We start from the raw sequence: 22,343 nt of genomic DNA, 5'->3' as shown, positions 1-22,343 counted from the left end.
TGCCAACCACACATGGGAATTGAGAGTTCTAGGACTTTTTCGAAATGGGAGAACAACATCTTCAACTTTCATGTTGGGCAAAAATTCATTTGAGGCTTGTATCATGATGTAAGTTTGAGGATCAAGACTTTCCATTTATGGCAGGTTTCAGTTACAGGCCCAGTTTCCATTTTGGGAAATTTATGATCTGGCTTCAAATTCTTCCATGATGGTGTTTGACATGATATATGATGACTATTTGGACATGAATGAACTCTCACAAACCGATTCCAATCATCCAATCACTGATTAAATGGACAGTTGACCAACAGTTGACTTTTAGGGTTTCTGTCTGATTGTGCATTGACTGATGACTTCCAAACCCTAATTCCTTGAGAATTTGACTTCAAATGATGTCCCAAGTTGTTTGAACTCTTGATTATTGACCATGGTGCCCAAATTCCACAAGAATGACCACCATCCATTGCTTTGACTGATAGTTGACTTTTTTAGGGTTTTTGACTGTCTGTGTAAGAAATGATGACCTCTGAGCCTTCAACCCTTGACCAAAATACTTCAAATAGACCTCCAAGCCATGTGAACTTGTTGGACAAACCCCAAGGCCTTGGTTCAATGAGAAATTCCTTTGCTTGCTTGGTTGACTGATCAGGAGATTAGTTTGACCTAATTCTTGATTGCTTGCACTTGAGGCAACTGGGAACAATGCAATGCTATGCAATGAACCATGACATGTTATGCCCTAATATGAAAATGTATGCATAATGATAGGTGCAAATTTGAGGTGCTACAGCTGCCCCTATTCAATCAGCTGGGAACCCGAACGGATGATAGCAACGGCTGTCAGACTTTCAGGGTAAACAGGGATTGAATACCAAAGAACCGTAGAATTTGCACAGTACTGGATATGATACAAAAGAAACACGTCATTTACCGATGACGACTGCAATTGACAGCTTCAGAAAAGCAAAACCATTTACCGATGGTTGAAGAACTGGAACTTTGATATTTACCGATATCAACTTCAGCACGACCATTTACCGATGGCGTCTGGGGAAAACAAACTTCTGAGAAACAAAACCATTTACCGATGGTTAGAATTGGGATCTTTGATATTTACCGATATCAACTTCAGCACGACCATTTACCGATGGCTGCTGGGAAAACAGATTTGATGCAGAAAGGAAGCAAGACCGTTTACCGATGGTGTCTTCAAAGAAACTTGACATTTACCGATGTCAACTTCAACTCAACCATTTACCGATGGCTGCTGCAACTGGGAACTCGATATTTACCGATATCGAAGAAAAAACCGGGCCATTTACCGATGGCATCTCCACTTGGGGAGGAGCAAAATCTTTATGGTGATACCAGACAAGACGTTTACCGACGACTTCTGGGGATTTTGATTTTATTGACCAGACATTTACAGATGACTGGGATGAGACTCGACGTTTACCGACATCGAAAGATGATGTTTACCGACATCAAAAGAAATGACCAGACATTTACCGATGACTGGGATTGAGAAATTTATTGGGGAGATACAAATATTTGCAACAGGAAACCAGATAGGACATTTACCGATGACTCTACTGGGGATTTCTAGCTGGGAATTATCAGACATTTACCGATGACTGAGGAAAAGACTCGATGTTTACTGACATCGAAAGATGATGTTTACCGACATCAAAAATGACCAGACATTTACCGATGACTGGAGAAAATACTCGATGTTTACGGACACCGAAGCACTAGTGTTTACAGACACCAAAAATGATGACCAGACATTTACTGATGACTGGAGAGAATACCGATGTTTACAGACACCGAAACAAGTGGTGTTTACCGACACCAAAAATGATGACCAGACATTTACTGATGACTGGAGAGAATACTCGATGTTTACAGACACCGAAACAATGGCGTTTACCGACACCAAAAATGATGACCAGACATTTACTGATGACTGGGAATGAGAAATTCGATGTTTACCGACACCGAAACAATGGTGTTTACCGACACCAAAAATGAGAAACACGCGCGGGTGTTGACATGACACTTACTGGTATCAACATCTTAGATACATCAGGGCAAGGTTGACCACTTGCAGGGGGTCTCACTGGGGAGAAACAAACTTTCTGTCACCAACGGGTGAAGAAAATAAACCTCTGTCACCATCGGGTGAGGAAATAAACCTCTGTCACCATCGGGTGAGGAAATAAACCTCTGTGGGGAATAAACAATTCTGAATGCTGTCAAGAGCAACTGTAGCAGTCTTGCTGTGCTGATGTTGAATGAAATGATCCGCCTCTGCCGGGGATACGGTCTGGTGAAGTTAACACATGAATGCATATGTTTGAATTTTTCTATGGCGTAATGCTCCATATTGAATGGAAATGCTACGCAATTTGAGGATGCAATGATTACTACATGCAAAATGCAAATGAACTCTGGCTAGGGAGCCGAAATGATCAGATACTCTGACTCTGCGGGGAGACTCCTCTTGGGGAACTACTCTGCGGGGAACTCTGCTTGAGGAATGGTAAAGCGACTTCACACTCATGTTGAAGAATAGCACTGCTGCTGGGGAAGGGTAAACTCCGCTGGGGGTATCCTTCAGCCCACAGATAGAATAAATGCTGGAGATAAATTTCAATGAACCTGCCTCACTCGGGGAGGAAATGGCAAATACAGGCCTGTTGGGGATAGGCAATCCTTAGATCTGTTGGGGAATAGAAGGCGCTATCCACAGACGTCTTCGCGGGGGAACACAGCTCTGATAGCTTCCAAACTTGCTTGGGGAAAATATCTGCTGAGGAAACGTCCTCACAGATGCCAATCTGAAAAAACAGCACAACAAAATGCCCCCAGGGGATACATGGACAAGATACGCTCAAGTGTCCTCAACATTCAAAATGATTTTCAAATGTTTTACCCTTCTGCACGTTATTGTGTAGCCTCCATGTTCTTATATGTAATGCTTATCAAAAATTCGGACATTTTTGCAAACAAAACAGTAAAAGTAAAAACAAAGAGCTATTTATCTGAATAACGACTTTTATTGATTGAAAATGTGCCTGAAGAGGCAAATACATTGGGAAGCAATTCCTAGAAAGAGGTAATTGCGCAAAAAAGGAAGAAATCTATCCTAATGGCAATGTGAACACGGCATCCACTATTTCCCAATTCTGTTATAACTCACAGATCATCAGTTTTCCTCCCAACTCCTTGCTTTCTGAGAAGAATGACTGGACGGATCACATCTTTCGAGATGGCAGACGACAAAGCTTGATGAAGTACAGATAACTCAGACTGTAGTCTTCGCTTTAATCCCTAATTTTTGCCTGGATCGCCCTTTCGGGTTTTCAATCCACCGGGATACCCATTTTTGCCTAAGTCGCCCTTGCGGGTTTTCGACTTACCGGGTGTACAAATTCTTTTCATTTTATCCCTAACTTTTGCCCGAACCTTTTCTTTCTGTTTTTGGTTCGCCGGGATGCCCCTTTTTTGCCTGGACTCTTTTATTCTTTTTGTCCAGCGGGTCAATTTATGCGAAGTATTTTTTGACTACATCTGAGTTAACAGGAGACGGAAAATCTTCACCATCCATAGTTGTAAGCATCAAGGCTCCACCGGAGAAGACCTTCTTCACAACATACGGACCTTCATAATTAGGAGTCCACTTGCCCCTGTTATCTGCACCGGGAGGGAGGATTCTCTTCAAAACTAGATCACCGATCTGATAGCTTCGAGGACGCACTTTCTGATCAAAGGCTCGCTTCATCCTTCGCTGATACAGCTGTCCATGGCATACAGCTGCTAGTCGTCTCTCCTCGATAAGGCTCAACTCGTTAAACCTTGTTCGAATCCACTCGGCTTCGTCCAGCTTGACATCCAACAAAACTCTCAGAGAAGGAATCTCCACTTCAACAGGTAGAACAACTTCCATACCATACACAAGGGAGTAGGGAGTTGCCCCGGTCGACGTACGTACTGAGGTACGGTACCCATGCAAAGCGAAAGGCAGCATCTCATGCCAATCCTTGTACGTAACGACCATCTTTTGTACAATCTTCTTGATATTCTTGTTCGCCGCTTCTACAGCACCATTCATCTTCGGTCTGTAAGGAGAAGAGTTGTGATGTTCAATCTTGAAATCTTTACAAAGCTCTTTCATCATCTTGTTGTTGAGATTCGAACCATTGTCAGTGATGATTCTCTCAGGAACTCCGTAACGACATATGATTTCTTTCTTGATGAACCGGGTAACCACTTGTTTGGTAACGTTAGCATAGGAAGCTGCTTCTACCCATTTGGTGAAGTAATCAATCGCAACCAAGATGAAGCGATGTCCATTCGAAGCAGTAGGCTCGATCTTCCCAATCATATCAATGCCCCACATGGCGAACGGCCAAGGCGAATTCATGATATTCAGAGGACTTGGTGGTACATGCACCTTATCAGCGTAGATTTGACACTTATGGCACTTCCGAGCATACTTGAAACAATCGGATTCCATAGTCATCCAATAATAACCCGCTCTCAACAATTTCTTAGCCATTGCATGTCCGCCGGCATGAGTACCGAAGGAACCTTCATGAACTTCCTGCATTAACATGTCTGCCTCGGGTCTGTCCACGCATCTGAGCAAGACCATGTCAAAGTTTCTCTTATACAACACGTCATCCTGATTCAAATAAAAGCTTCCAGCTAGCCTTCTCAGGGTTTTCTTGTCATTCTTCGACGCACCTTCAGGATACTCCTGAGTCTTGAGGAAATTCTTGATGTCATAATACCACGGCTTCTCATCAGTCACAACAGTCTCGGCTGCGAACACATACGCAGGCCTCTCGAGTCGATTTACCGCAACATGTGGCACATGATTCCACCAATGAACTTTGATCATAGACGACAAGGTAGCCAAGGCATCCGCCATTTGATTCTCATCCCGGGGGACATGATACAACTTCACTTTCTTGAAGAACGTCAGTATTCTTCTGGTGTAATCTCTATACGGAATCAGATGTGGCTGATTCGTATTCCAATCTCCATTGACTTGATTGACCACTAGAGCGGAATCTCCAAATATGTCAAGTGTTTTGATCCTCAGATCAATGGCTTCTTCTATCCCCATGATACAAGCCTCATACTCAGCTTCGTTGTTGGTGACGTCAAACGTCAATCTGGCAGAAAAAGGTATATGAGCACCTTTAGGATTGATCAATACTGCCCCAACACCATTACCATTCATATTCACAGCCCCATCAAACATCAGTGTCCATTTGTCATCCGGATCCGGTCCTTCCTCGACAAGAGGCTCTTCGCAATCTTTCATCTTAAGATACATGATGTCTTCATCAGGGAATTCAAACATCATAGGCTGATAATCTTCAATCGGTTGCTCGGCGAGGTAGTCTGACAGAATACTACCTTTGATGGCCTTTTGTGACGTGTACTGAATGTCATATTCTGTTAAAATCATCTGCCAACGGGCAACACGTCCGGTGAGAGCCGGCTTCTCAAAGATGTACTTCACTGGGTCCATCTTAGAAATCAATAAGGTAGTATGGTTCAACATATACTGTCTCAGTCGGCGAGCAGCCCAGGCCAAAGCACAGCAAGTTTTCTCGAGCAGTGAATATCTTGTTTCACAGTCGGTAAACTTTTTGCTAAGGTAGTATATGGCATGCTCTTTTCGACCAGACTCGTCATGCTGTCCCAATACACACCCCATCGAGTTCTCAGTCACTGACAGGTACATTATCAGAGGTCTCCCTGGAACTGGAGGTATAAGGATTGGAGGTTTCTGTAAATACTCCTTAATCTTGTCAAAAGCTTTCTGACAATCATCATTCCACTTGATAGCCTGATTCTTTCTAAGCAGTTTGAAAATTGGTTCGCACGTGGCTGTTAGATGAGATATGAACCTTGCAATGTAGTTCAACCTCCCTAAAAACCCACGGACTTGCTTCTCCGTTTTCGGTTCAGGCATCTCTTGAATAGCTTTGACTTTCGCTGGATCAACCTCAATCCCTTTCTCACTGATAATGAAGCCTAAAAGCTTCCCTGATCTCACCCCAAACGTACACTTGTTCGGATTCAACCTCAGCTTGAACTTTCTCAACCGGTCAAACAGCTTCTGCAAATTAACCAGGTGCTCCTCTTCTGTCTGCGACTTCGCAATCATATCGTCTACGTACACTTCAATTTCTTTGTGCATCATGTCATGAAAGAGAGTCGTCATTGCCCTCTGATAGGTAGCACCAGCATTCTTCAGCCCAAACGGCATCACTTTGTAGCAGAACGTGCCCCAAGGTGTAATGAATGTCGTCTTTTCCATGTCCTCTGGCGCCATCTTGATCTGATTATATCCGGAGAAACCATCCATGAAAGAGAATACCGAGGATTGAGCCGTATTATCAACCAATACATCAATGTGAGGTAATGGGAAATCATCTTTCGGACTCGCTCTATTCAAATCCCGGTAATCGACACACATTCTGACTTTTCCATCCTTCTTCGGCACAGGAACAATGTTGGCCACCCACGGCGGATAACTTGTAACAGCCAAAAAACCTGCATCCCACTGCTTCTGAACCTCTTCCTTGATCTTAGTTGCCATGTCAGGACTCGTTCTACGAAGCTTCTGCTTGACCGAAGGACATCCTTCCCTAAGAGGTAATCGGTGCATCACAATATCTGTATCTAAACCAGGCATATCTTGGTATGACCAGGCGAACACTTCCACATATTCTCTCAGCATCTCAATCAGCCTCCTCTTGACAGAGTCCTCTAAAGCAGCCCCAATCTTGATTTCTCTTTTGTCGTCCTCAGTACCCAAATTAATAGTTTCCAACTCCTCCTGATGAGGTTGGATGACCCTTTCCTCCTGCTTCAGTAGTCTGGCCAATTCTGCGGGGAGTTCACAGTCTTCCTCACTCTCCTCTTCAGCTTGGTAGATGGGATTATCGAAATCATACTGAGCCATAACAGAACTGTTCATAGTGAATGCCATAAGATCGCTTCTGCATGTTTGATGCTTTGTTTTAGAAAAAGAGTTCAATAAAGTCACAAAAACAAAAAACATTGCCATTTTTATTGTTTTTGAAAAGAAAAATGAAAACAAAAAATAGAAAGACAAGGATCACAAAGTTTGTTCAAAAAATGTCCTTCATTAATGATAATCATTAAAACATGATGAGGCCCTACAAAAATGAATCACTACGCCTTGGGCAGAACGTAGGATTTTCATGCAAAATGACAAAACAACAGAAAATTACTCTGTCAGAAGAGTAACTTGAACCACTTCTTCAGTCGTCCAGTTGTTGATAGACCCCCCTGGTGCACACGGGCGAACCCAGTTGTCCAAATCACAATCGCTGTCACAGTCTTCACTACCGGTCGCGGAGACGTCGCCATGATTCATCAGCCCAGCGCTGGTAAAGGTACTCGGACCCGCTCGACCATTCTGCTCTGCTAGGAGAGGCTCATAACCAACACCAAATTTGTCTTCTTTAACCGGCAAATCCACCATCTTGCCCCAGCCTTCAGCTTTGCCAGAATCAACAACTTCCTTAGCCTGCTTGTAAGAAGTAATTGAAACACCCGGCTTCCTCTGCTCAGCGTACGCCACTTTCTCAAGAGCCACAGTCTCAAACGCCTGGCATAAGGTTTCGTGGATCTCGCCATCCACCTCAACATACTTGAACGAGGATAGATGACTCACCAGGATCTCTTCTTCACCGCACACAGTCACAATCTGACCGTTCCAGACATACTTGAGCTTTTGATGGAGAGTCGACGAGACTGCCCCTGCTGCATGAATCCATGGACGCCCCAACAAACAACTGTAGGCAGGCTGGATGTCCATAACATAGAAGATGATATCGAATACCTCAGGACCTATCTTCACAGGCAAGGTAACTTCCCCACACACAGAACGTTTGGATCCGTCGAAAGCACGAACGATCAGGTCACTGGGATTAAGCACAAACCCTTCCGCGTCAATCTTCCTCAGAATCTGCTTAGGCAACACATTCAGCGACGACCCGGTATCTACCAATACGTGAGACAACACTGCCCCCTTGCACTCCATGGTGATGTGCAAGGCTTTGTTATGGTTTCGCCCTTCAGGTGGTAAGTCTAAATTGGTGAAACCTACACCATGCCTGGTGCTCACATTGGCCATCACACCCTCCAGTTGATTGACAGAAATCTCTTGAGGCACGTAAGCCAGATTCAACATCTTCAGCAAGGCATTACGGTGTGCCTCAGAGCACATCAACAGTGAAAGTATAGAGATCTTGGACGGAGTCTGATTCAACTGGTCTACAATCTTGTAGTCACTCTTCTTGATTATCTTCATAAACTCCTCCACGTCTTTCTCAAATGACCCCTCGGGCGCTTCTTTCTGGACAGGTTCTTCCTCAACCACAGCTTGTTTACCCTTTGCTCTGGCGAGAGCCTCAGCATTATTGTCCCTCAAAGGCTGCGGTGCAAACAGACGACCGCTTCTGGTAAAACCTCCTGGACCTCCTACATTATCCACAGCCGGACCAACAGTTGCAGGAACTCTATTCGGTAAACCAATTGTCACTGGAGTTTGATTCACTGGTCTCGTCTGACTTTCAGCCCTTCTGTAATTGCGGTGAGCATTATCATACTTCCACGGCACGGCTCTACTATTCTCAACAGCCCTTCTTTCAGACGCTACGATAGTAGTTGGAACACTGATGGTTACAGGCACGGGAATGGTAACTGGGGTACCATTTGCTGCAGATGCACTGACGACCCTTGGTCCACATTCTTCAGACGGTTTAAAGTAAATGGTGATAGTTGACGCTGTTCCACGATCTTTTACAGCCCTACTGAATTGCAAACAACCCTCATCCATCATACCCTGGATACCGGTCCTCAACTGGTCGCAACCGTTCTCAGATTCTGCACAGCCCAAGCAATCTTCATCACAGCCCGGGTAGACACCCCCCTTTAGCAGACGGCACTTCACAACTAGCAGAGAAGTCTGAACATCATCAACGTTAACAACCAGATCTTCAGCTTCTTTCCCTTCAATATTGTTCACTCTATGCCCACCATGCTGAGGCATAGGGTTGTTTACGACATTAGGCACTGGAGCGAAGTTGATTGCCTTGGCATCAATCAAATCTTGAACCTTGTGCTGGAGAGCTCGACACTTCTCAGTATGGTGGCCTGGTGCCCCAGAATGAAAGTCACAACGGACGTTGGCGTCGTATCCAGGAGGCAATACTGTAGGCGGAGCCATTGTACGCAACTCAATCATCCCCAACCTGAGTAGTTCGGGTAGTAGCTCTGTGTAAGACATAGGCAGAGGATCAAATTTTCTATCAGCCTGTAACTTCTGCCTAGGCTGGAAAGGACGTTGCTGTTGTTGTTGATGTTGTTGCGGTTGTTGAACTCTTTGTTGTTGTTGACGAGGTTGAGGTGCCGGAATAGTCACTGCAGCTACTGGACGATATTGATCTCTGTTAGCATTTGTTCTGTACACACCCCCTCTGTGCTGTACAGCATTGGTCTCTCCTTCTCTACGGCGAGGTGCCCCAGAGAAGGGTTTCTTTAATGAAGACGAGGAACCAGCATCATGGATCCTACCAGCTTTGATTAGACTCTCAGTCCTTTCTCCACAAATGACAACATCAGAAAAACTACCGAACGGGCAACTCCCCATCCGGTCCATAAACACACCTTGAAGAGTACCAATAAACATGTCTGTCAACTCCCTCTCCAGCATAGGGGGTTGAACTCTAGCAGCCAGTTCACGCCACCTCTGGGCATACTCCTTGAAGCTTTCATTGGATTTCTGACATAGACTCTGCAGCTGAGTCCGGCTAGGCGCCATGTCCATGTTATGTTTGTACTGCCTCAAGAAGGCCTCACCCAGATCTCTCCAGCATCGGATCGAATCTCTCTTCAATTCCATGTACCAGTCCAAAGAAGCCCCAGACAGACTATCTTGGAAAAAATACATCCACATCTTTTCATCATCGGTATACGCAGAGATCTTTCGATAATAAGCCTGCACATGGGTGCGAGGGCAAGAAGTACCGTTGTATTTGTCAAAGGACGGTGCTTTGAACTTGTGTGGGATTCTCAAACCTTCTACCAACCCCATATTAGTAACATCAAAACCGAGGGAATTTTGACTTTCCATAGCACGGATCTTCTCAGCAAGAGCTTCAACTTTACGATCTCTCTCACTAACCCTTCCCAGAACGTCTTCGTCTTCACTGAGCAGAGAGAACATATCCTCTTGTCTGTCAACAATCGGAACAGGATTACGGGTCGGAGCACGGACTACTCTGGCATTAGCGGCATCTGGAACAATAGGTTGACCGTTGATTCGAATACCCCCTAACTCATCACCTACAGCATAGTTGTTGACGGGTACAGCAGTAGCAACATTGTTATCATTGACCGGGCCTCCCTCTGGCGGAGCATGGTTGATCGGTGGATTTGCAGCCTCTTGTCGTTGAACCATAGCTCGAAGTTCTTCTTGACCTTGCGCAACCCCTTGCATCATATTCATAAACTGGGCCATGCTAGCCTTCATCTCAGCTAACTCAGCTTGAAATTGATCCATACTTCTCTGTTGATTGAGTCTTGTTGAGTAGCGGTGCGGACGTTGATCAGCTATCCTGCCTGAACAGGAACCAAGAGTGAGAAGTCACGATCAAGAACACCTGTTATGCAAAATGATATGAGTATGATGCTAATGATGCGTATGATGCACATGATATGTTCATTTCTCAGGCATTCAAAGAGCCTGACCCGTCCTGAAAAGATGGCAACCTGCAGCAACAAGAGAACAAACAGATACAAGGAAATGCTGACATCCTCATATATACATAAGGATAAAAGGAATACAACCAATGTCAACAGAATATCTGAATAAACAACGTACAAAGAAAAAGAATCCCATCCAACAAGCCTGGAGGTGATTCTCAACAAAAAGATCCAAGAGATGGCCTACACGCAAATGAATCCCATCCAACAAGCCTGGAGGTGATTCTCAACAAAATACAATCAGAGATACAAACTAAGACAGACGGTCTTCCGGAATGAGGGTCTTCAGGTAATGGCACTGGTCGATCAACAGTGAGCATTCTGAACAATCTGGTAGAGGGGTGATCTTCTCCTTCAACTGTCTTTTGAGCTCCAAGACTTCTCCTTCAAGATAATCCTCTGACTTCTGTCTCAACTCCATCTCTTTCCTCTTCAACTGGATGTCTTTATCTCTGAGTTGCTTCTCCAAGTCTCTGATCTTCTTCTGATAACTGGCTTCTGCTCTCTGCAGCCTCAAGCGCTCCCGGTGTTCTGCATCTAACATACTCTCCACCTCCTCGTAGGATCTCTTCTTGCTTCTCAGTCTGCTAGCGTCTTCTTCTCGCACTCCTCTGAGTTGATGGGCCATGTGCAACCTATCAGCTTTAGCTTTGTACAGCTCCATATGGGTGTCTTGCTCCTTCTCCCTCAACCGGCGATTCTCCATCAGGGCTTGCTTGTAGTGCTCCGCAGGCACACTCTCAGCAAGGATCAAAGGTGGTTGCTCTTGCAACGGTTCCATCCTATCGTAGGGTAGCAGCAAAGCTTCTACTCTCTTCTTGACCCAATCAGTGTAATCGGGCATAGCAACGGCAAACTTCTTCCCTAAGACAGATCCATCCTTCACACCAATAGACTTCCAAGCTCTCCCTACCTGCTCCAATCTAACAGGGTCACTCTGCTTCTCAAAATACACACTTTCAGATACCTCAGCCTCAAGTGGTCTTCCCTTCATCACAAACCCCAACTGGCGAAGAGAAAGGACCGGGTTGTAATTGATGCAACCCTTAGTCCCTACGAGTGGCACATTACGAAATCCTCCACAGCTCATAATGACGTTACGCACATCCATCCGGTAAGATCGCCATCTGATATCATAGGAGGTAAGGGACATAATCCTCTGAGTCCACTTATGCGTGCTCTGAGTATCCACAAAAGGTCCACTGACTGGCAAGAGAGACAAGAACCATCTGAGCAAAAGCGGGAGACAACACCTGATAGCCCCACCCTTACCATGCCTACTGTGAATAGCATAGTAAGTGTCAGCCAATAGAGTAGGAACTGGATTTCCTCCAATGAAAATACTGACTGCAGCATAGTCAACAAAATTGGGTATACTCGGAAACAAAACGATCCCATATATCATGACGGCCAACTGAGCATGAAAGGCTTCCCAACTTCCCTTCTCCGCTTCTTCTCTAGCTACCCTCAACAAAAACTTCAAAGGCAATCCTACAACATCCCCACTGGACTTCCAACTATCACTGACTTCTTTGATACTCAACCGGAGAGCTCTGGCAATCAATCTGAAGTCGACCTCCTTTGGGACGTCCAAGAAGGGAATCTGATGCTGAATAGGGATACTCAATAGGATAGAATACTCTTCGAGAGTGGGTGCAAGCTGATAATCCTGGAAAGTGAAGCACCTGAGCTCTGGGTCATAAAACTGAAGTAGTGTCTGCAGAGGCACCGGATCCACTACTGTCTTCAGTACTGTCAAGATATCTCCATACTGTCCAACGAAATTCTTCAGACGATCATCTGTCACAAAGCTACCCAACTCAATCAGTGAAGTCAACGGCTCACGATGAAAGCTGTAGGAACAGGTCTTCCGCTTCGGCTCGGGGACCGTTGCCATCTCTATCAGTAGACAAGCTCTGGAATGTACCTGAGAAGTGATATGCATGCAGAGATTAGTTTTTTTCTTTTTTTCCTCTTTTTTTTTTTTTTTTTTTTTTTTTTTTTTCTTTTTTTTATTGCGTTTCTTTTGAAAAATAAATATGCTATGATGCAAATGATGCAGACTGGACTGGCTGGTTGTGCAATCTCTGATCACTAGGTCGAAGCTTCAGTCAAAATCAGAACATAAATCCAACTTAAGGTCAACTGAACACTGTCTGAACACAAAGTCACCATCAGAACCAAGTCACCAACAGAACCGAGTCACCAACGGTACCTGTAATGAAATAACCCTTCCCCACTCACGGGTGTAGTCTAGGCCAGGGTAAAGCTTGAGAGAAACGCAGCATAAATAACCTTTCGCAGAATACTGTCATATACACACCCGAAGTATGTAACGACAGCATCCCACCAGGGTCTGAACTGCTCGTGATATCAATGTTCCGCTAAGTGGCGCCATACCACCCGCTTCCCACGAATCACTCTATTCCTAGGTATCCTAGATTGCACTCATGGTCTGGGTATTGGACCTTTTACCTCAACTGACTCTTCCCCCCCACACAGAGAGAAACAAACAACCAGCCAGGTGAACAGATGAATAAATGCAAACATTAATGCAAACATAAATGCAAACAATAGACAATGAATGCAAACAGTAAATAATGAATGCAATAAATAAACACAGCACAAAGCAACCAAAACCCTAACCTAGAATGCAATAAATAAAATGTTTTGATTGGCTCCCAGCCAATAGAACAGTAATTATGCAGGAAATTCAAAAACAACCACCAATTGAAATCCAAGTTTTGGAAAAATGCTGTTAGGGTTTTGGAAACTTAGGGTTTAACTGCAGCATCATGTGTTCATCATTCATAACACAAGTTCAAGCAAAATTAACACAATAGCACGGCATTCAAGTAATGTCCATACAACAACCAAACAAACAGCATACCAAATGCAATTCATGAAGGTTTTCTGTGCAGATTTCATAGGATTTCAAACAGCAGGGCATTAACATTTTCATCGAGACTCATCAACTTAAACAGCAGGGTCAACAGCATGGCAATGACAGCATGTTCATGCAATCATAAGTAATAACAGCAAACATGATTTTGGAAACCAACTAGGGTTTTAAAATAACAGCAGCATGTGTTCATCATTAAATCATCCAAAAACATGAACAATAGCATCAACCAATAAGCGTGGCTAGGAAGCATCATCATCATGCAATATTAGTTAACAACAGAACACACATAATCGAGGGAAAATCTGGGCACGGTTATGTTTAACAGCAGCAGCACATATTCATCATCACCATGAGCTCGAATTTTCAAAATGTCCAAAAATAAAAAGTAAGCATTGCAATCTCATCAGCATTCATCCAGCATGCATATTCCACATATAGTTTTCATGTAATCATCATCAATAAAGCTAATCGACTGCAAACATATTTGAGCACAGAAATGGGAATCCATATATCTCACAGCATAGTTAATCTTTTGACACGATTCAAAGCTTTAATCAACCTACTAAATAAGACCTATATGATGTGTAGCAATATTTGAGAAAACAATGAAGTCGAAAAATTCACCTGATTTGGTAAACCCAATGAAACAGTACTGTTTGGAGTGATGCAAGCTTAAACAAGTCTTCCTCGTGGTTTAGAATGAAGGATCCTTGAGGTTGTATAGTTCAATCTTGCTTGGAATTCTTCAATGCTCTAACTGCCATGGTTGGGTATTGAAGTAGCAGAAGATGAAGATGGCTGTGCAGACGAGATTTGATGCTGCAAATCACTTCCAAATGGAGTCCAGATGAAGAAATAATGAAGGTGGTTCAAGGGTTTTTGGTGGTTTTTGCAGAAAAATCTCAAATGCCAAAGATGCAAAATGTGAAGGTGAGAGGATTCTGCTGCGCTGCTGTGTGTCTAGGGTTTTCAAAATGTCAGAAAATGCAGCTTATATTGTCTGTTTAGTTCTGGTTTAAGGAATGCTAAGCTGGATTATGTTTAATGACATCACTTGCATTTTTGCTAAGTTTGAAAAAGTGAACATGGGGGTGCAAAGCCTTGGGTCGAATTTGGCTTGGAAAGGCTGCAGAAGGACTTACATGTTTGCTGTTTATGGCCTTGTGGCTTGTGGCTGCTGTAGCAATTGATTTTACTGCAGTTGGATGGTGGCTGGCAAGGTAAGGCTTAGTTTTTATTCTTTTGTCATGACAGCCAAATTGACAAGGCAAGAAGGTGAGTTTTAGGTTTGTTGGTTAAGTTGACTGCAGCATTTGTTGGTGGCAAAGAAATGAAGTCTGGTTTTCTGTTGGTTGTGTTGACAGATTTCCTGAAATGTAAAGCAATATGAGTGAGGCTGCTGCAGTGTTGGCTTGCTGCTACTGCATGACAGCACTGTGAGGTTTTCTTTTGATTGTATCAAAGCCAGGCTTGGTTCACTTTGTCAGTTTTTTGGCAGTTTTTTAGCAGAATGGTCAAGGTGGTCTTTTTATGAATGAAGCTCTCTTGGTTTTTTTTTTAGAAAGTGTATGAAGTTCGTTAGCTCATGTTATGTTGGCAAGTAGGATTTGAAGAAAGCAAAACAGGGTTTGACTGGCCTGCTGCTATTTTTTAGGTTCTTGTTATGACAGCCAATGGTCTTTGCCAAGCAAGCAAGGATGAAGTTGGAAAAAGTGAAGGTAGGTTCTGCCATTGTTTGGTCTGCTATGGACAGTACAAGTATGGCATGGAGGTATGGCTGTCCTACTGGTTTTGATGACAGGAAAAATGAGGTACTTTTGCCTGCTGCTGGGTTACTATATGTCCTCTGTTCCTTTTTTATTTGGCCAGGTTTTTAACAATGATAAAAATCTTGAAAAAAGTGAGTAAGGTTTTTCTGCTGTGTTGTTTTTTACAGTTGCTGCTACTGTCCTGTTATTGACAGAAAATCTCCTTGCCAAAACCTACTGTTGGCTGTTGTTTTTGGTGGTAAGGCAATGCCTTGTTCTTTTTGTTTTGACAGCCTTTCACATCTGCTGTTAGGAGTTGCTAATCTGGCTTTGGACAGAAAAAAATCATGTTGTTTTGTTGCTTCTAATGCTTGCAATATGACAGAAAAAATGGGGGGGAAAGTTCTGCTATGGGACAGTGCAAGGCTTTGTTAGAAGTATGGGTGGATGGATTATTGGATGAGTGATTTTTTAGGTTTGGTGCTGTCCAAAATTCTGCTATGGGACAGTACAAGTTAAGGTGTGGAAGCATGGATGGATGGTTGCAAAGTACCCTCACTTTCCAAATTTTAAGCAATTAGGACATGGCCATATGTACAATTGGTTATTTGGCTGCATAATGAGGCTCTAATGACAGAAGAAATGCTGCATAATTGCTGTCCTTTTGAGGTACAAGGCAAGGCATGGACAAGTATGGATAAGCATGGTGCATTTGTACCTTTCTTATAATTCAAGCAACCAAGTATGATTCACATGTGCTGCATATTTTGACTTTACAAACACATTCTAAATGACATTTATGAGCTGTTCCAATTGGCCAAATGTTGAAAAAATGTTTGAGTCAAAAAGTCAACTCTTGGTCAAACTTTCATTTAAATGAAAAAGGTCAAAATATGCCATTTTGATTGGTGAAGTTTTGGCTCATGAAATTTATATTTTTGGAAAGAGGGGATCAAATGTGACTTGTAGGAAAAAACCCCACCAAAATTGGCCAAACGGTTTGAGAGATATGGCCCTCTGAAGTTCAAGATTTTCTGAAATCGATTCGATCATAACTTGCCAACCACACATGGGAATTGAGAGTTCTAGGACTTTTTGGAAATGGGAGAACAAGATCTTCAACTTTCATGTTGGGCAAAAATTCATTTGAGGCTTGTATCATGATGTAAGTTTGAGGATCAAGACTTTCCATTTATGGCAGGTTTCAGTTACAGGCCCAGTTTCCATTTTGGGAAATTTATGATCTGGCTTCAAATTCTTCCATGATGGTGTTTGACATGATATATGATGACTATTTGGACATGAATGAACTCTCACAAACCGATTCCAATCATCCAATCACTGATTAAATGGACAGTTGACCAACAGTTGACTTTTAGGGTTTCTGTCTGATTGTGCATTGACTGATGACTTCCAAACCCTAATTCCTTGAGAATTTGACTTCAAATGATGTCCCAAGTTGTTTGAACTCTTGATTATTGACCATGGTGCCCAAATTCCACAAGAATGACCACCATCCATTGCTTTGACTGATAGTTGACTTTTTTAGGGTTTTTGACTGTCTGTGTAAGAAATGATGACCTCTGAGCCTTCAACCCTTGACCAAAATACTTCAAATAGACCTCCAAGACATGTGAACTTGTTGGACAAACCCCAAGGCCTTGGTTCAATGAGAAATTCCTTTGCTTGCTTGGTTGACTGATCAGGAGATTAGTTTGACCTAATTCTTGATTGCTTGCACTTGAGGCAACTGGGAACAATGCAATGCTATGCAATGAACCATGACATGTTATGCCCTAATATGAAAATGTATGCATAATGATAGGTGCAAATTTGAGGTGCTACAGTACCTAGGACGTAGTGGGTGCCTAACACCTTCCCATTGCGTAATTTACCCCTTACCCAGACTCTCTGATCTTTTTATTAGTTTTCTACGTGTAAAACTTCTTAGGCTTTTGTTCGCTTTTTAGCCAGTCCTTTGGATAAATAAAAGTGCGGTGGCGACTCGAAATTTCATTGTATGCTTTGCTTATGGTTTAATCGATAAATCATATAGCGACGAATATACCGCTACAGAAAAGTGGCGACTCTGCTGGGGATATATCGATCCTTGGTGGTATTGCCTACTTTTCACCCTTGTTGTGCTATATTATTATCTGTTATTCGACATATTTTTGTACAATTTGGGATGACTGTATTGATTGTAATGTGTGAATTGCTTGATATACAATTGTTGTTTGCTTTGGTGATCTGTGGGATGAGTTCTATACCCGAACTCGAGTGCACTCTAGGATAGGAGAATGGCATAGTCTTGTTGACTGGTGTGGAGTATTCCTTAGCCAGTTGACTTGCGAGCCCATTCACTTGGTGGAGGTCATGTTGAACTAATAATGTCACACAAGTTATTTGTGGTTAGGCATTATTCTTTCAATCATGTTCCGCAGAAGCCAAGGACCTTAGTTTACCAAACCCATCTTGGCCTATTTTTAGGACCGTAGTGCGGAGGTCGTTCAGATGTCAGTTCTGATGCGATTGTCACGCGATACTACACTCATAAGAGTTTCTCTTGAGAATATTCTTGGAATACGAGTATTCGTTCCTCCGATAACATTCGAAAGATGGAACGATGATTATGGGAACCTTTGGTAGAACATGTCTGGCAGGTTTAAACCCTAGTACACTCCCTTTGGGTGGTTCTTAACCGAGACTCCATGCTCGTGACTCTCAACAAACCCGTGATTCGTGGTTGAGTCGTTCAAACATTGTTAATATCAATGGATCCCGGATCAGGTGTAAAACCTACAATCCATCAAAGCGGCTGGTTGATATTAAGAATGTCTGAACCGGTTCATGTACCGTTAATATCAATGGAACTTGGGTGTCGATAAGGTGAAAACCTAAATCCACCAAAATGGATGATTGATATTAGGGATACATAGAGCTTTCCCACGACCTTTGTTTGGCGTGCTTTGCTTGATCCTTGAGTGTGTTTGTTGCATTCATACATTCACGCATTCATCCGCATTCATGTCATCAAAAAAAAAAAAAAAGAGAAAATTTTCAAGGAACTTAAAGGGTTATTTGCAAAATTTTCAGACATGGAAAGACCAAAGAGGCATACAAAGAAGTACAGCTTTAAGCAGCCCGATGTAAAAGAGTTAAGGAATCTGACATCGTATGTATTAGATCCCTTGGGTTTCAAAGCTCGCTATGGGAAGCTTCTACCTCTGCTCACCACTCAGGTTGACGAAGGATTGATGAGTACCTTGGCTCAGTTCTACGATCCGTTGCATCATTGCTTCTTATTTCCGGACTTCCAGTTATTGCCGACTTTGGAAGAATACTCTCATCTTATTGGGATTCCGATTCTGGATCAAGTGTCGTTCAGTGGCCTAGAGAGTATTCCATCTGCTCGAGAGATTTCTAGCTTGTTGCATATAGATGAAGATCTGATTAGAGCTAATCTGACTACCAAAGGCGGAATTCAAGGTTTTCCTTCCGAGTTCCTCATTGCCCAAGCTACCTTTTATGGGAAGGCCATGAGTGAGGATGCCTTTGAGGCTCTATTTGTGTTACTCATTTATGGATTGGTGCTATTCCCCAACTTTGACAAGTTCGTGGACATGAACGCCATTAGGATCTTTTCAGTCCTTAATCCAGTCCCGACCTTGTTGGGTGATGCGTATGTCTCCTTGCACCTGAGGAATATGAAGAATGGAGGAGTCATTGTCTGCTGTTTACCCCTGCTGTACAAGTGGTTTATTTCGCACTTGCCGCAGACAGTTGCTTTCAAGGAGAACAAGGGATGTCTACGGTGGTCTCAGAGACTCATGTCTCTCACCAATGATGATATCACCTGGTATGATCGCGTGTATGATACCGTTCAGATCATCGACTATTGTGGGGAATTCCCTAATGTGCCTCTTCTTGGTACATGTGGTGGGATCACCTACAATCCTATTCTTGCACGTCGTCAGCTTGGGTTCCCCCTGAAGGATAAACCTAATAACATTCTGTTAGAAGGTGTGTTCTTCCAGGAGGGTAAAGATCCCCAAGGCCTGAAAGCCAGATTTGTTCGTGCTAGGCGCAGTATTCACAAGAAGAGTAGGAATGAATTGGGTCCAAAGAACTGCATTGCTTTGGAGCCATACACTTCTTGGGTCAGACAGAGAGCTGCCACCTACTTGATGCCATATGATCATCCAAGACCTACACCGTTGGATATGGCTGGGCCTTCAACCCTCCCTACCCAACGTGTAGAGGAGTTGAGAGAAGAAGACTGTTCGCGTGCCTGGATCCGTGAAAGAGAGGAATTGCTGCAGCAGCTCAAGGAGAAAGATGCGATGATTGAATTTCTCGAGCACCGAGTGATCGATGATCCGAACGACGCTTGGACTTCTCTGCTTCCTCAGTCATCCAAGTTCTGGAAGAGGAGGTATGATCGACTTGCTAAAGAGAAAGCTGATATGGAGGCTGCCTATGAGAGAGAGATCAAGAAGTTGCGCACTTCTCGTACTCCAGCATCCCGAGCTGTTAGGGATCCATAGGATGTCATTTACCTTTTCTCTTTGTAATGAATCAAAAATGTTGTATTTCTTTGTTTGGGTATATTGAATGAAATATTTTCCATGAGCAAATTAAAATGTTTAAAAATTCAAAATATTGCAAGTAATACCCTAAGGGTTCCTTGAAAACAAAGCATTTGCACAAGCATTTCATGCATCATTCTTGCATAAGCAGGTACTCCTTTTCTGGTCTTCTGGTTCTAACCTTTGTTCTTCATTTATTTTGAAGACAAGCTGACTCACCGGTATTATACAAGGGTCAACTCTGCCAGAATCATGGAACAGATGGAGCAAGAGAACCGAGATCTAAGAGAAGAGGTCGCCAGACTTGGCGCTTTGATGGAGCAACTTCTTGCTGCCCAGAACCAACCTGCTCAACAGCCAGCAACTCCCGTTCAGCGGACGGTTATTTCTGAAGTGGCTACTTCAACGGTGCCTGTCAGTGCCCACGTGCCCAATGCCATGCCTCCTGGTTTTCCTTGGGGGATGCCTCCTGGCTTCATGCCTGATCTGCCAGCTCCAACATTCGCTCAAATGCCGGCATCTAGCCCGGTCCCGGTACCCGCTCCTCCTGTCGTGCATACCATGCCTAGGGTAGACGACACCATCTATCACTCTGAGGCTTCAGAGGGCTCAGATGTTCATGAGAAGATGGATGCAATGAACGATCAATTCCTTGAGCTGAGAAAGGAATTGAGGACTCTTAGAGGCAAAGATCTCTTCGGCAAGTCTGCAGCCGAACTGTGCCTAGTTCCCGGTGTCAAAATACCGATCAAGTTCAAGGTCCCAGACTTTGAAAAGTATAAGGGGAACACCTGTCCACTTGCTCACCTGGTCATGTACGCCAGGAAGATGTCAACGCAAACTGATAATGATCAACTCTTGATCCATTATTTTCAAGACAGTTTGTCTGGTGCCGCGCTCAGATGGTACATGAGCCTGGACAGTGCTAACATCCGATCTTTCAATGACCTTGGCGAAGCTTTCGTCAAGCAATACAAGTACAATGTTGATATGGCGCCTGACCGAGATCAACTCAGGTCCATGTCTCAGAAAGATAAGGAATCGTTCAAGGAGTACGCCCAGAGATGGCGTGAGCTGGCAGCTCAAATCACCCCACCGTTGGAAGAGAAAGAGATGACCAAGATATTTCTGAAAACTCTTGGTTCATTTTACTATGAACGAATGGTGGCAAGCGCTCCCTCTGATTTCACCGAGATGGTGAACATGGGGATGCGTCTTGAAGAAGGCGTCCGCGAAGGACGGTTGGCGAAAGATGATGGTTCTTCCTCTAAACGATATGGAGCGTTTAAGAGGAAAGAAGGCGAAGCGCATGCCGTGCAATCTCAGCCGAAGCATAGAAGACCCTCTGTTCAGAGGAAGCCTGCACGTCGTGCCGGACATCAGCACCAGGTGGCTCATATAGCGCCTGTATTCAAAGATAATGCTCAACAATATCAACCTCAACAGTATCAGCATCAGCAGCAATATCAGCAACCGCAATACCAACAACAACAATCTCGTCCACAGCAACAGGCCTACCAGCCTCGTGGGAGTACGAGTAATCAAGCAAACATGGGTTATGATAGGAAGAGGGTCAGCTTCGATCCAATTCCTATGACATATGCAGAGCTTTATCCCTCCTTGTTGGAGAGGAAATTGGTTTCTCCCAAGGATCCTCCTGCTATTCCTGCAAACCCACAATGGTGGTACAAACCAGACCAGCATTGTGTCTACCATTCCGGCGCTCCGGGCCACAACGTAGAGAACTGTTTCCCGCTGAAGACTAAGGTTCAAGACCTTATGAGGAGCGGAATCCTGAGTTTTGAAGACTCAAACCCGAATGTCACCAGGAACCCATTGCCTTCGCATGGGAAGTCTGTGAACATGATTCAGGAATGCCTTGGGAAGTACAAGGTTAAATATGTCAGTCACATCAGGCAGTCGTTGGTTGATCTGCATAAGATGCTGTGTCAGTACAGCTATTTGGAGCATAACCACGACAAGTGCCGTGTTTGTTCGGTTAATCGCTTAGGTTGCGACCAGGTTCGCCGAGAATTTCAGAAGTTGTTGAATGAAGGTACCATTGAGATTCTCCAGAATCGCAATGTTGATGTGGTCGAACCTGAGGTGAATGTCATATCACCAGTGTTCAAGCTACCGGAGCCAGTGATTATTCGTTATAATAGCAACAAGCCGAAGGCTTCCCCTTCTTTGATCATCAAGCCTGCAGGCCCTGTGCCTTATTCATCTGATCGAGCTGTGCCATTCCGGTATAATCCTGTTGCTGTCCAGGATGGGGTC

The sequence above is a fragment of the Lathyrus oleraceus genome, chromosome 4 (genome assembly GCF_024323335.1).
Source record: "Lathyrus oleraceus cultivar Zhongwan6 chromosome 4, CAAS_Psat_ZW6_1.0, whole genome shotgun sequence".
Classification (NCBI taxonomy): Eukaryota; Viridiplantae; Streptophyta; class Magnoliopsida; order Fabales; family Fabaceae; genus Lathyrus; species Lathyrus oleraceus.
This window is presented reverse-complemented; position numbering follows the sequence as displayed.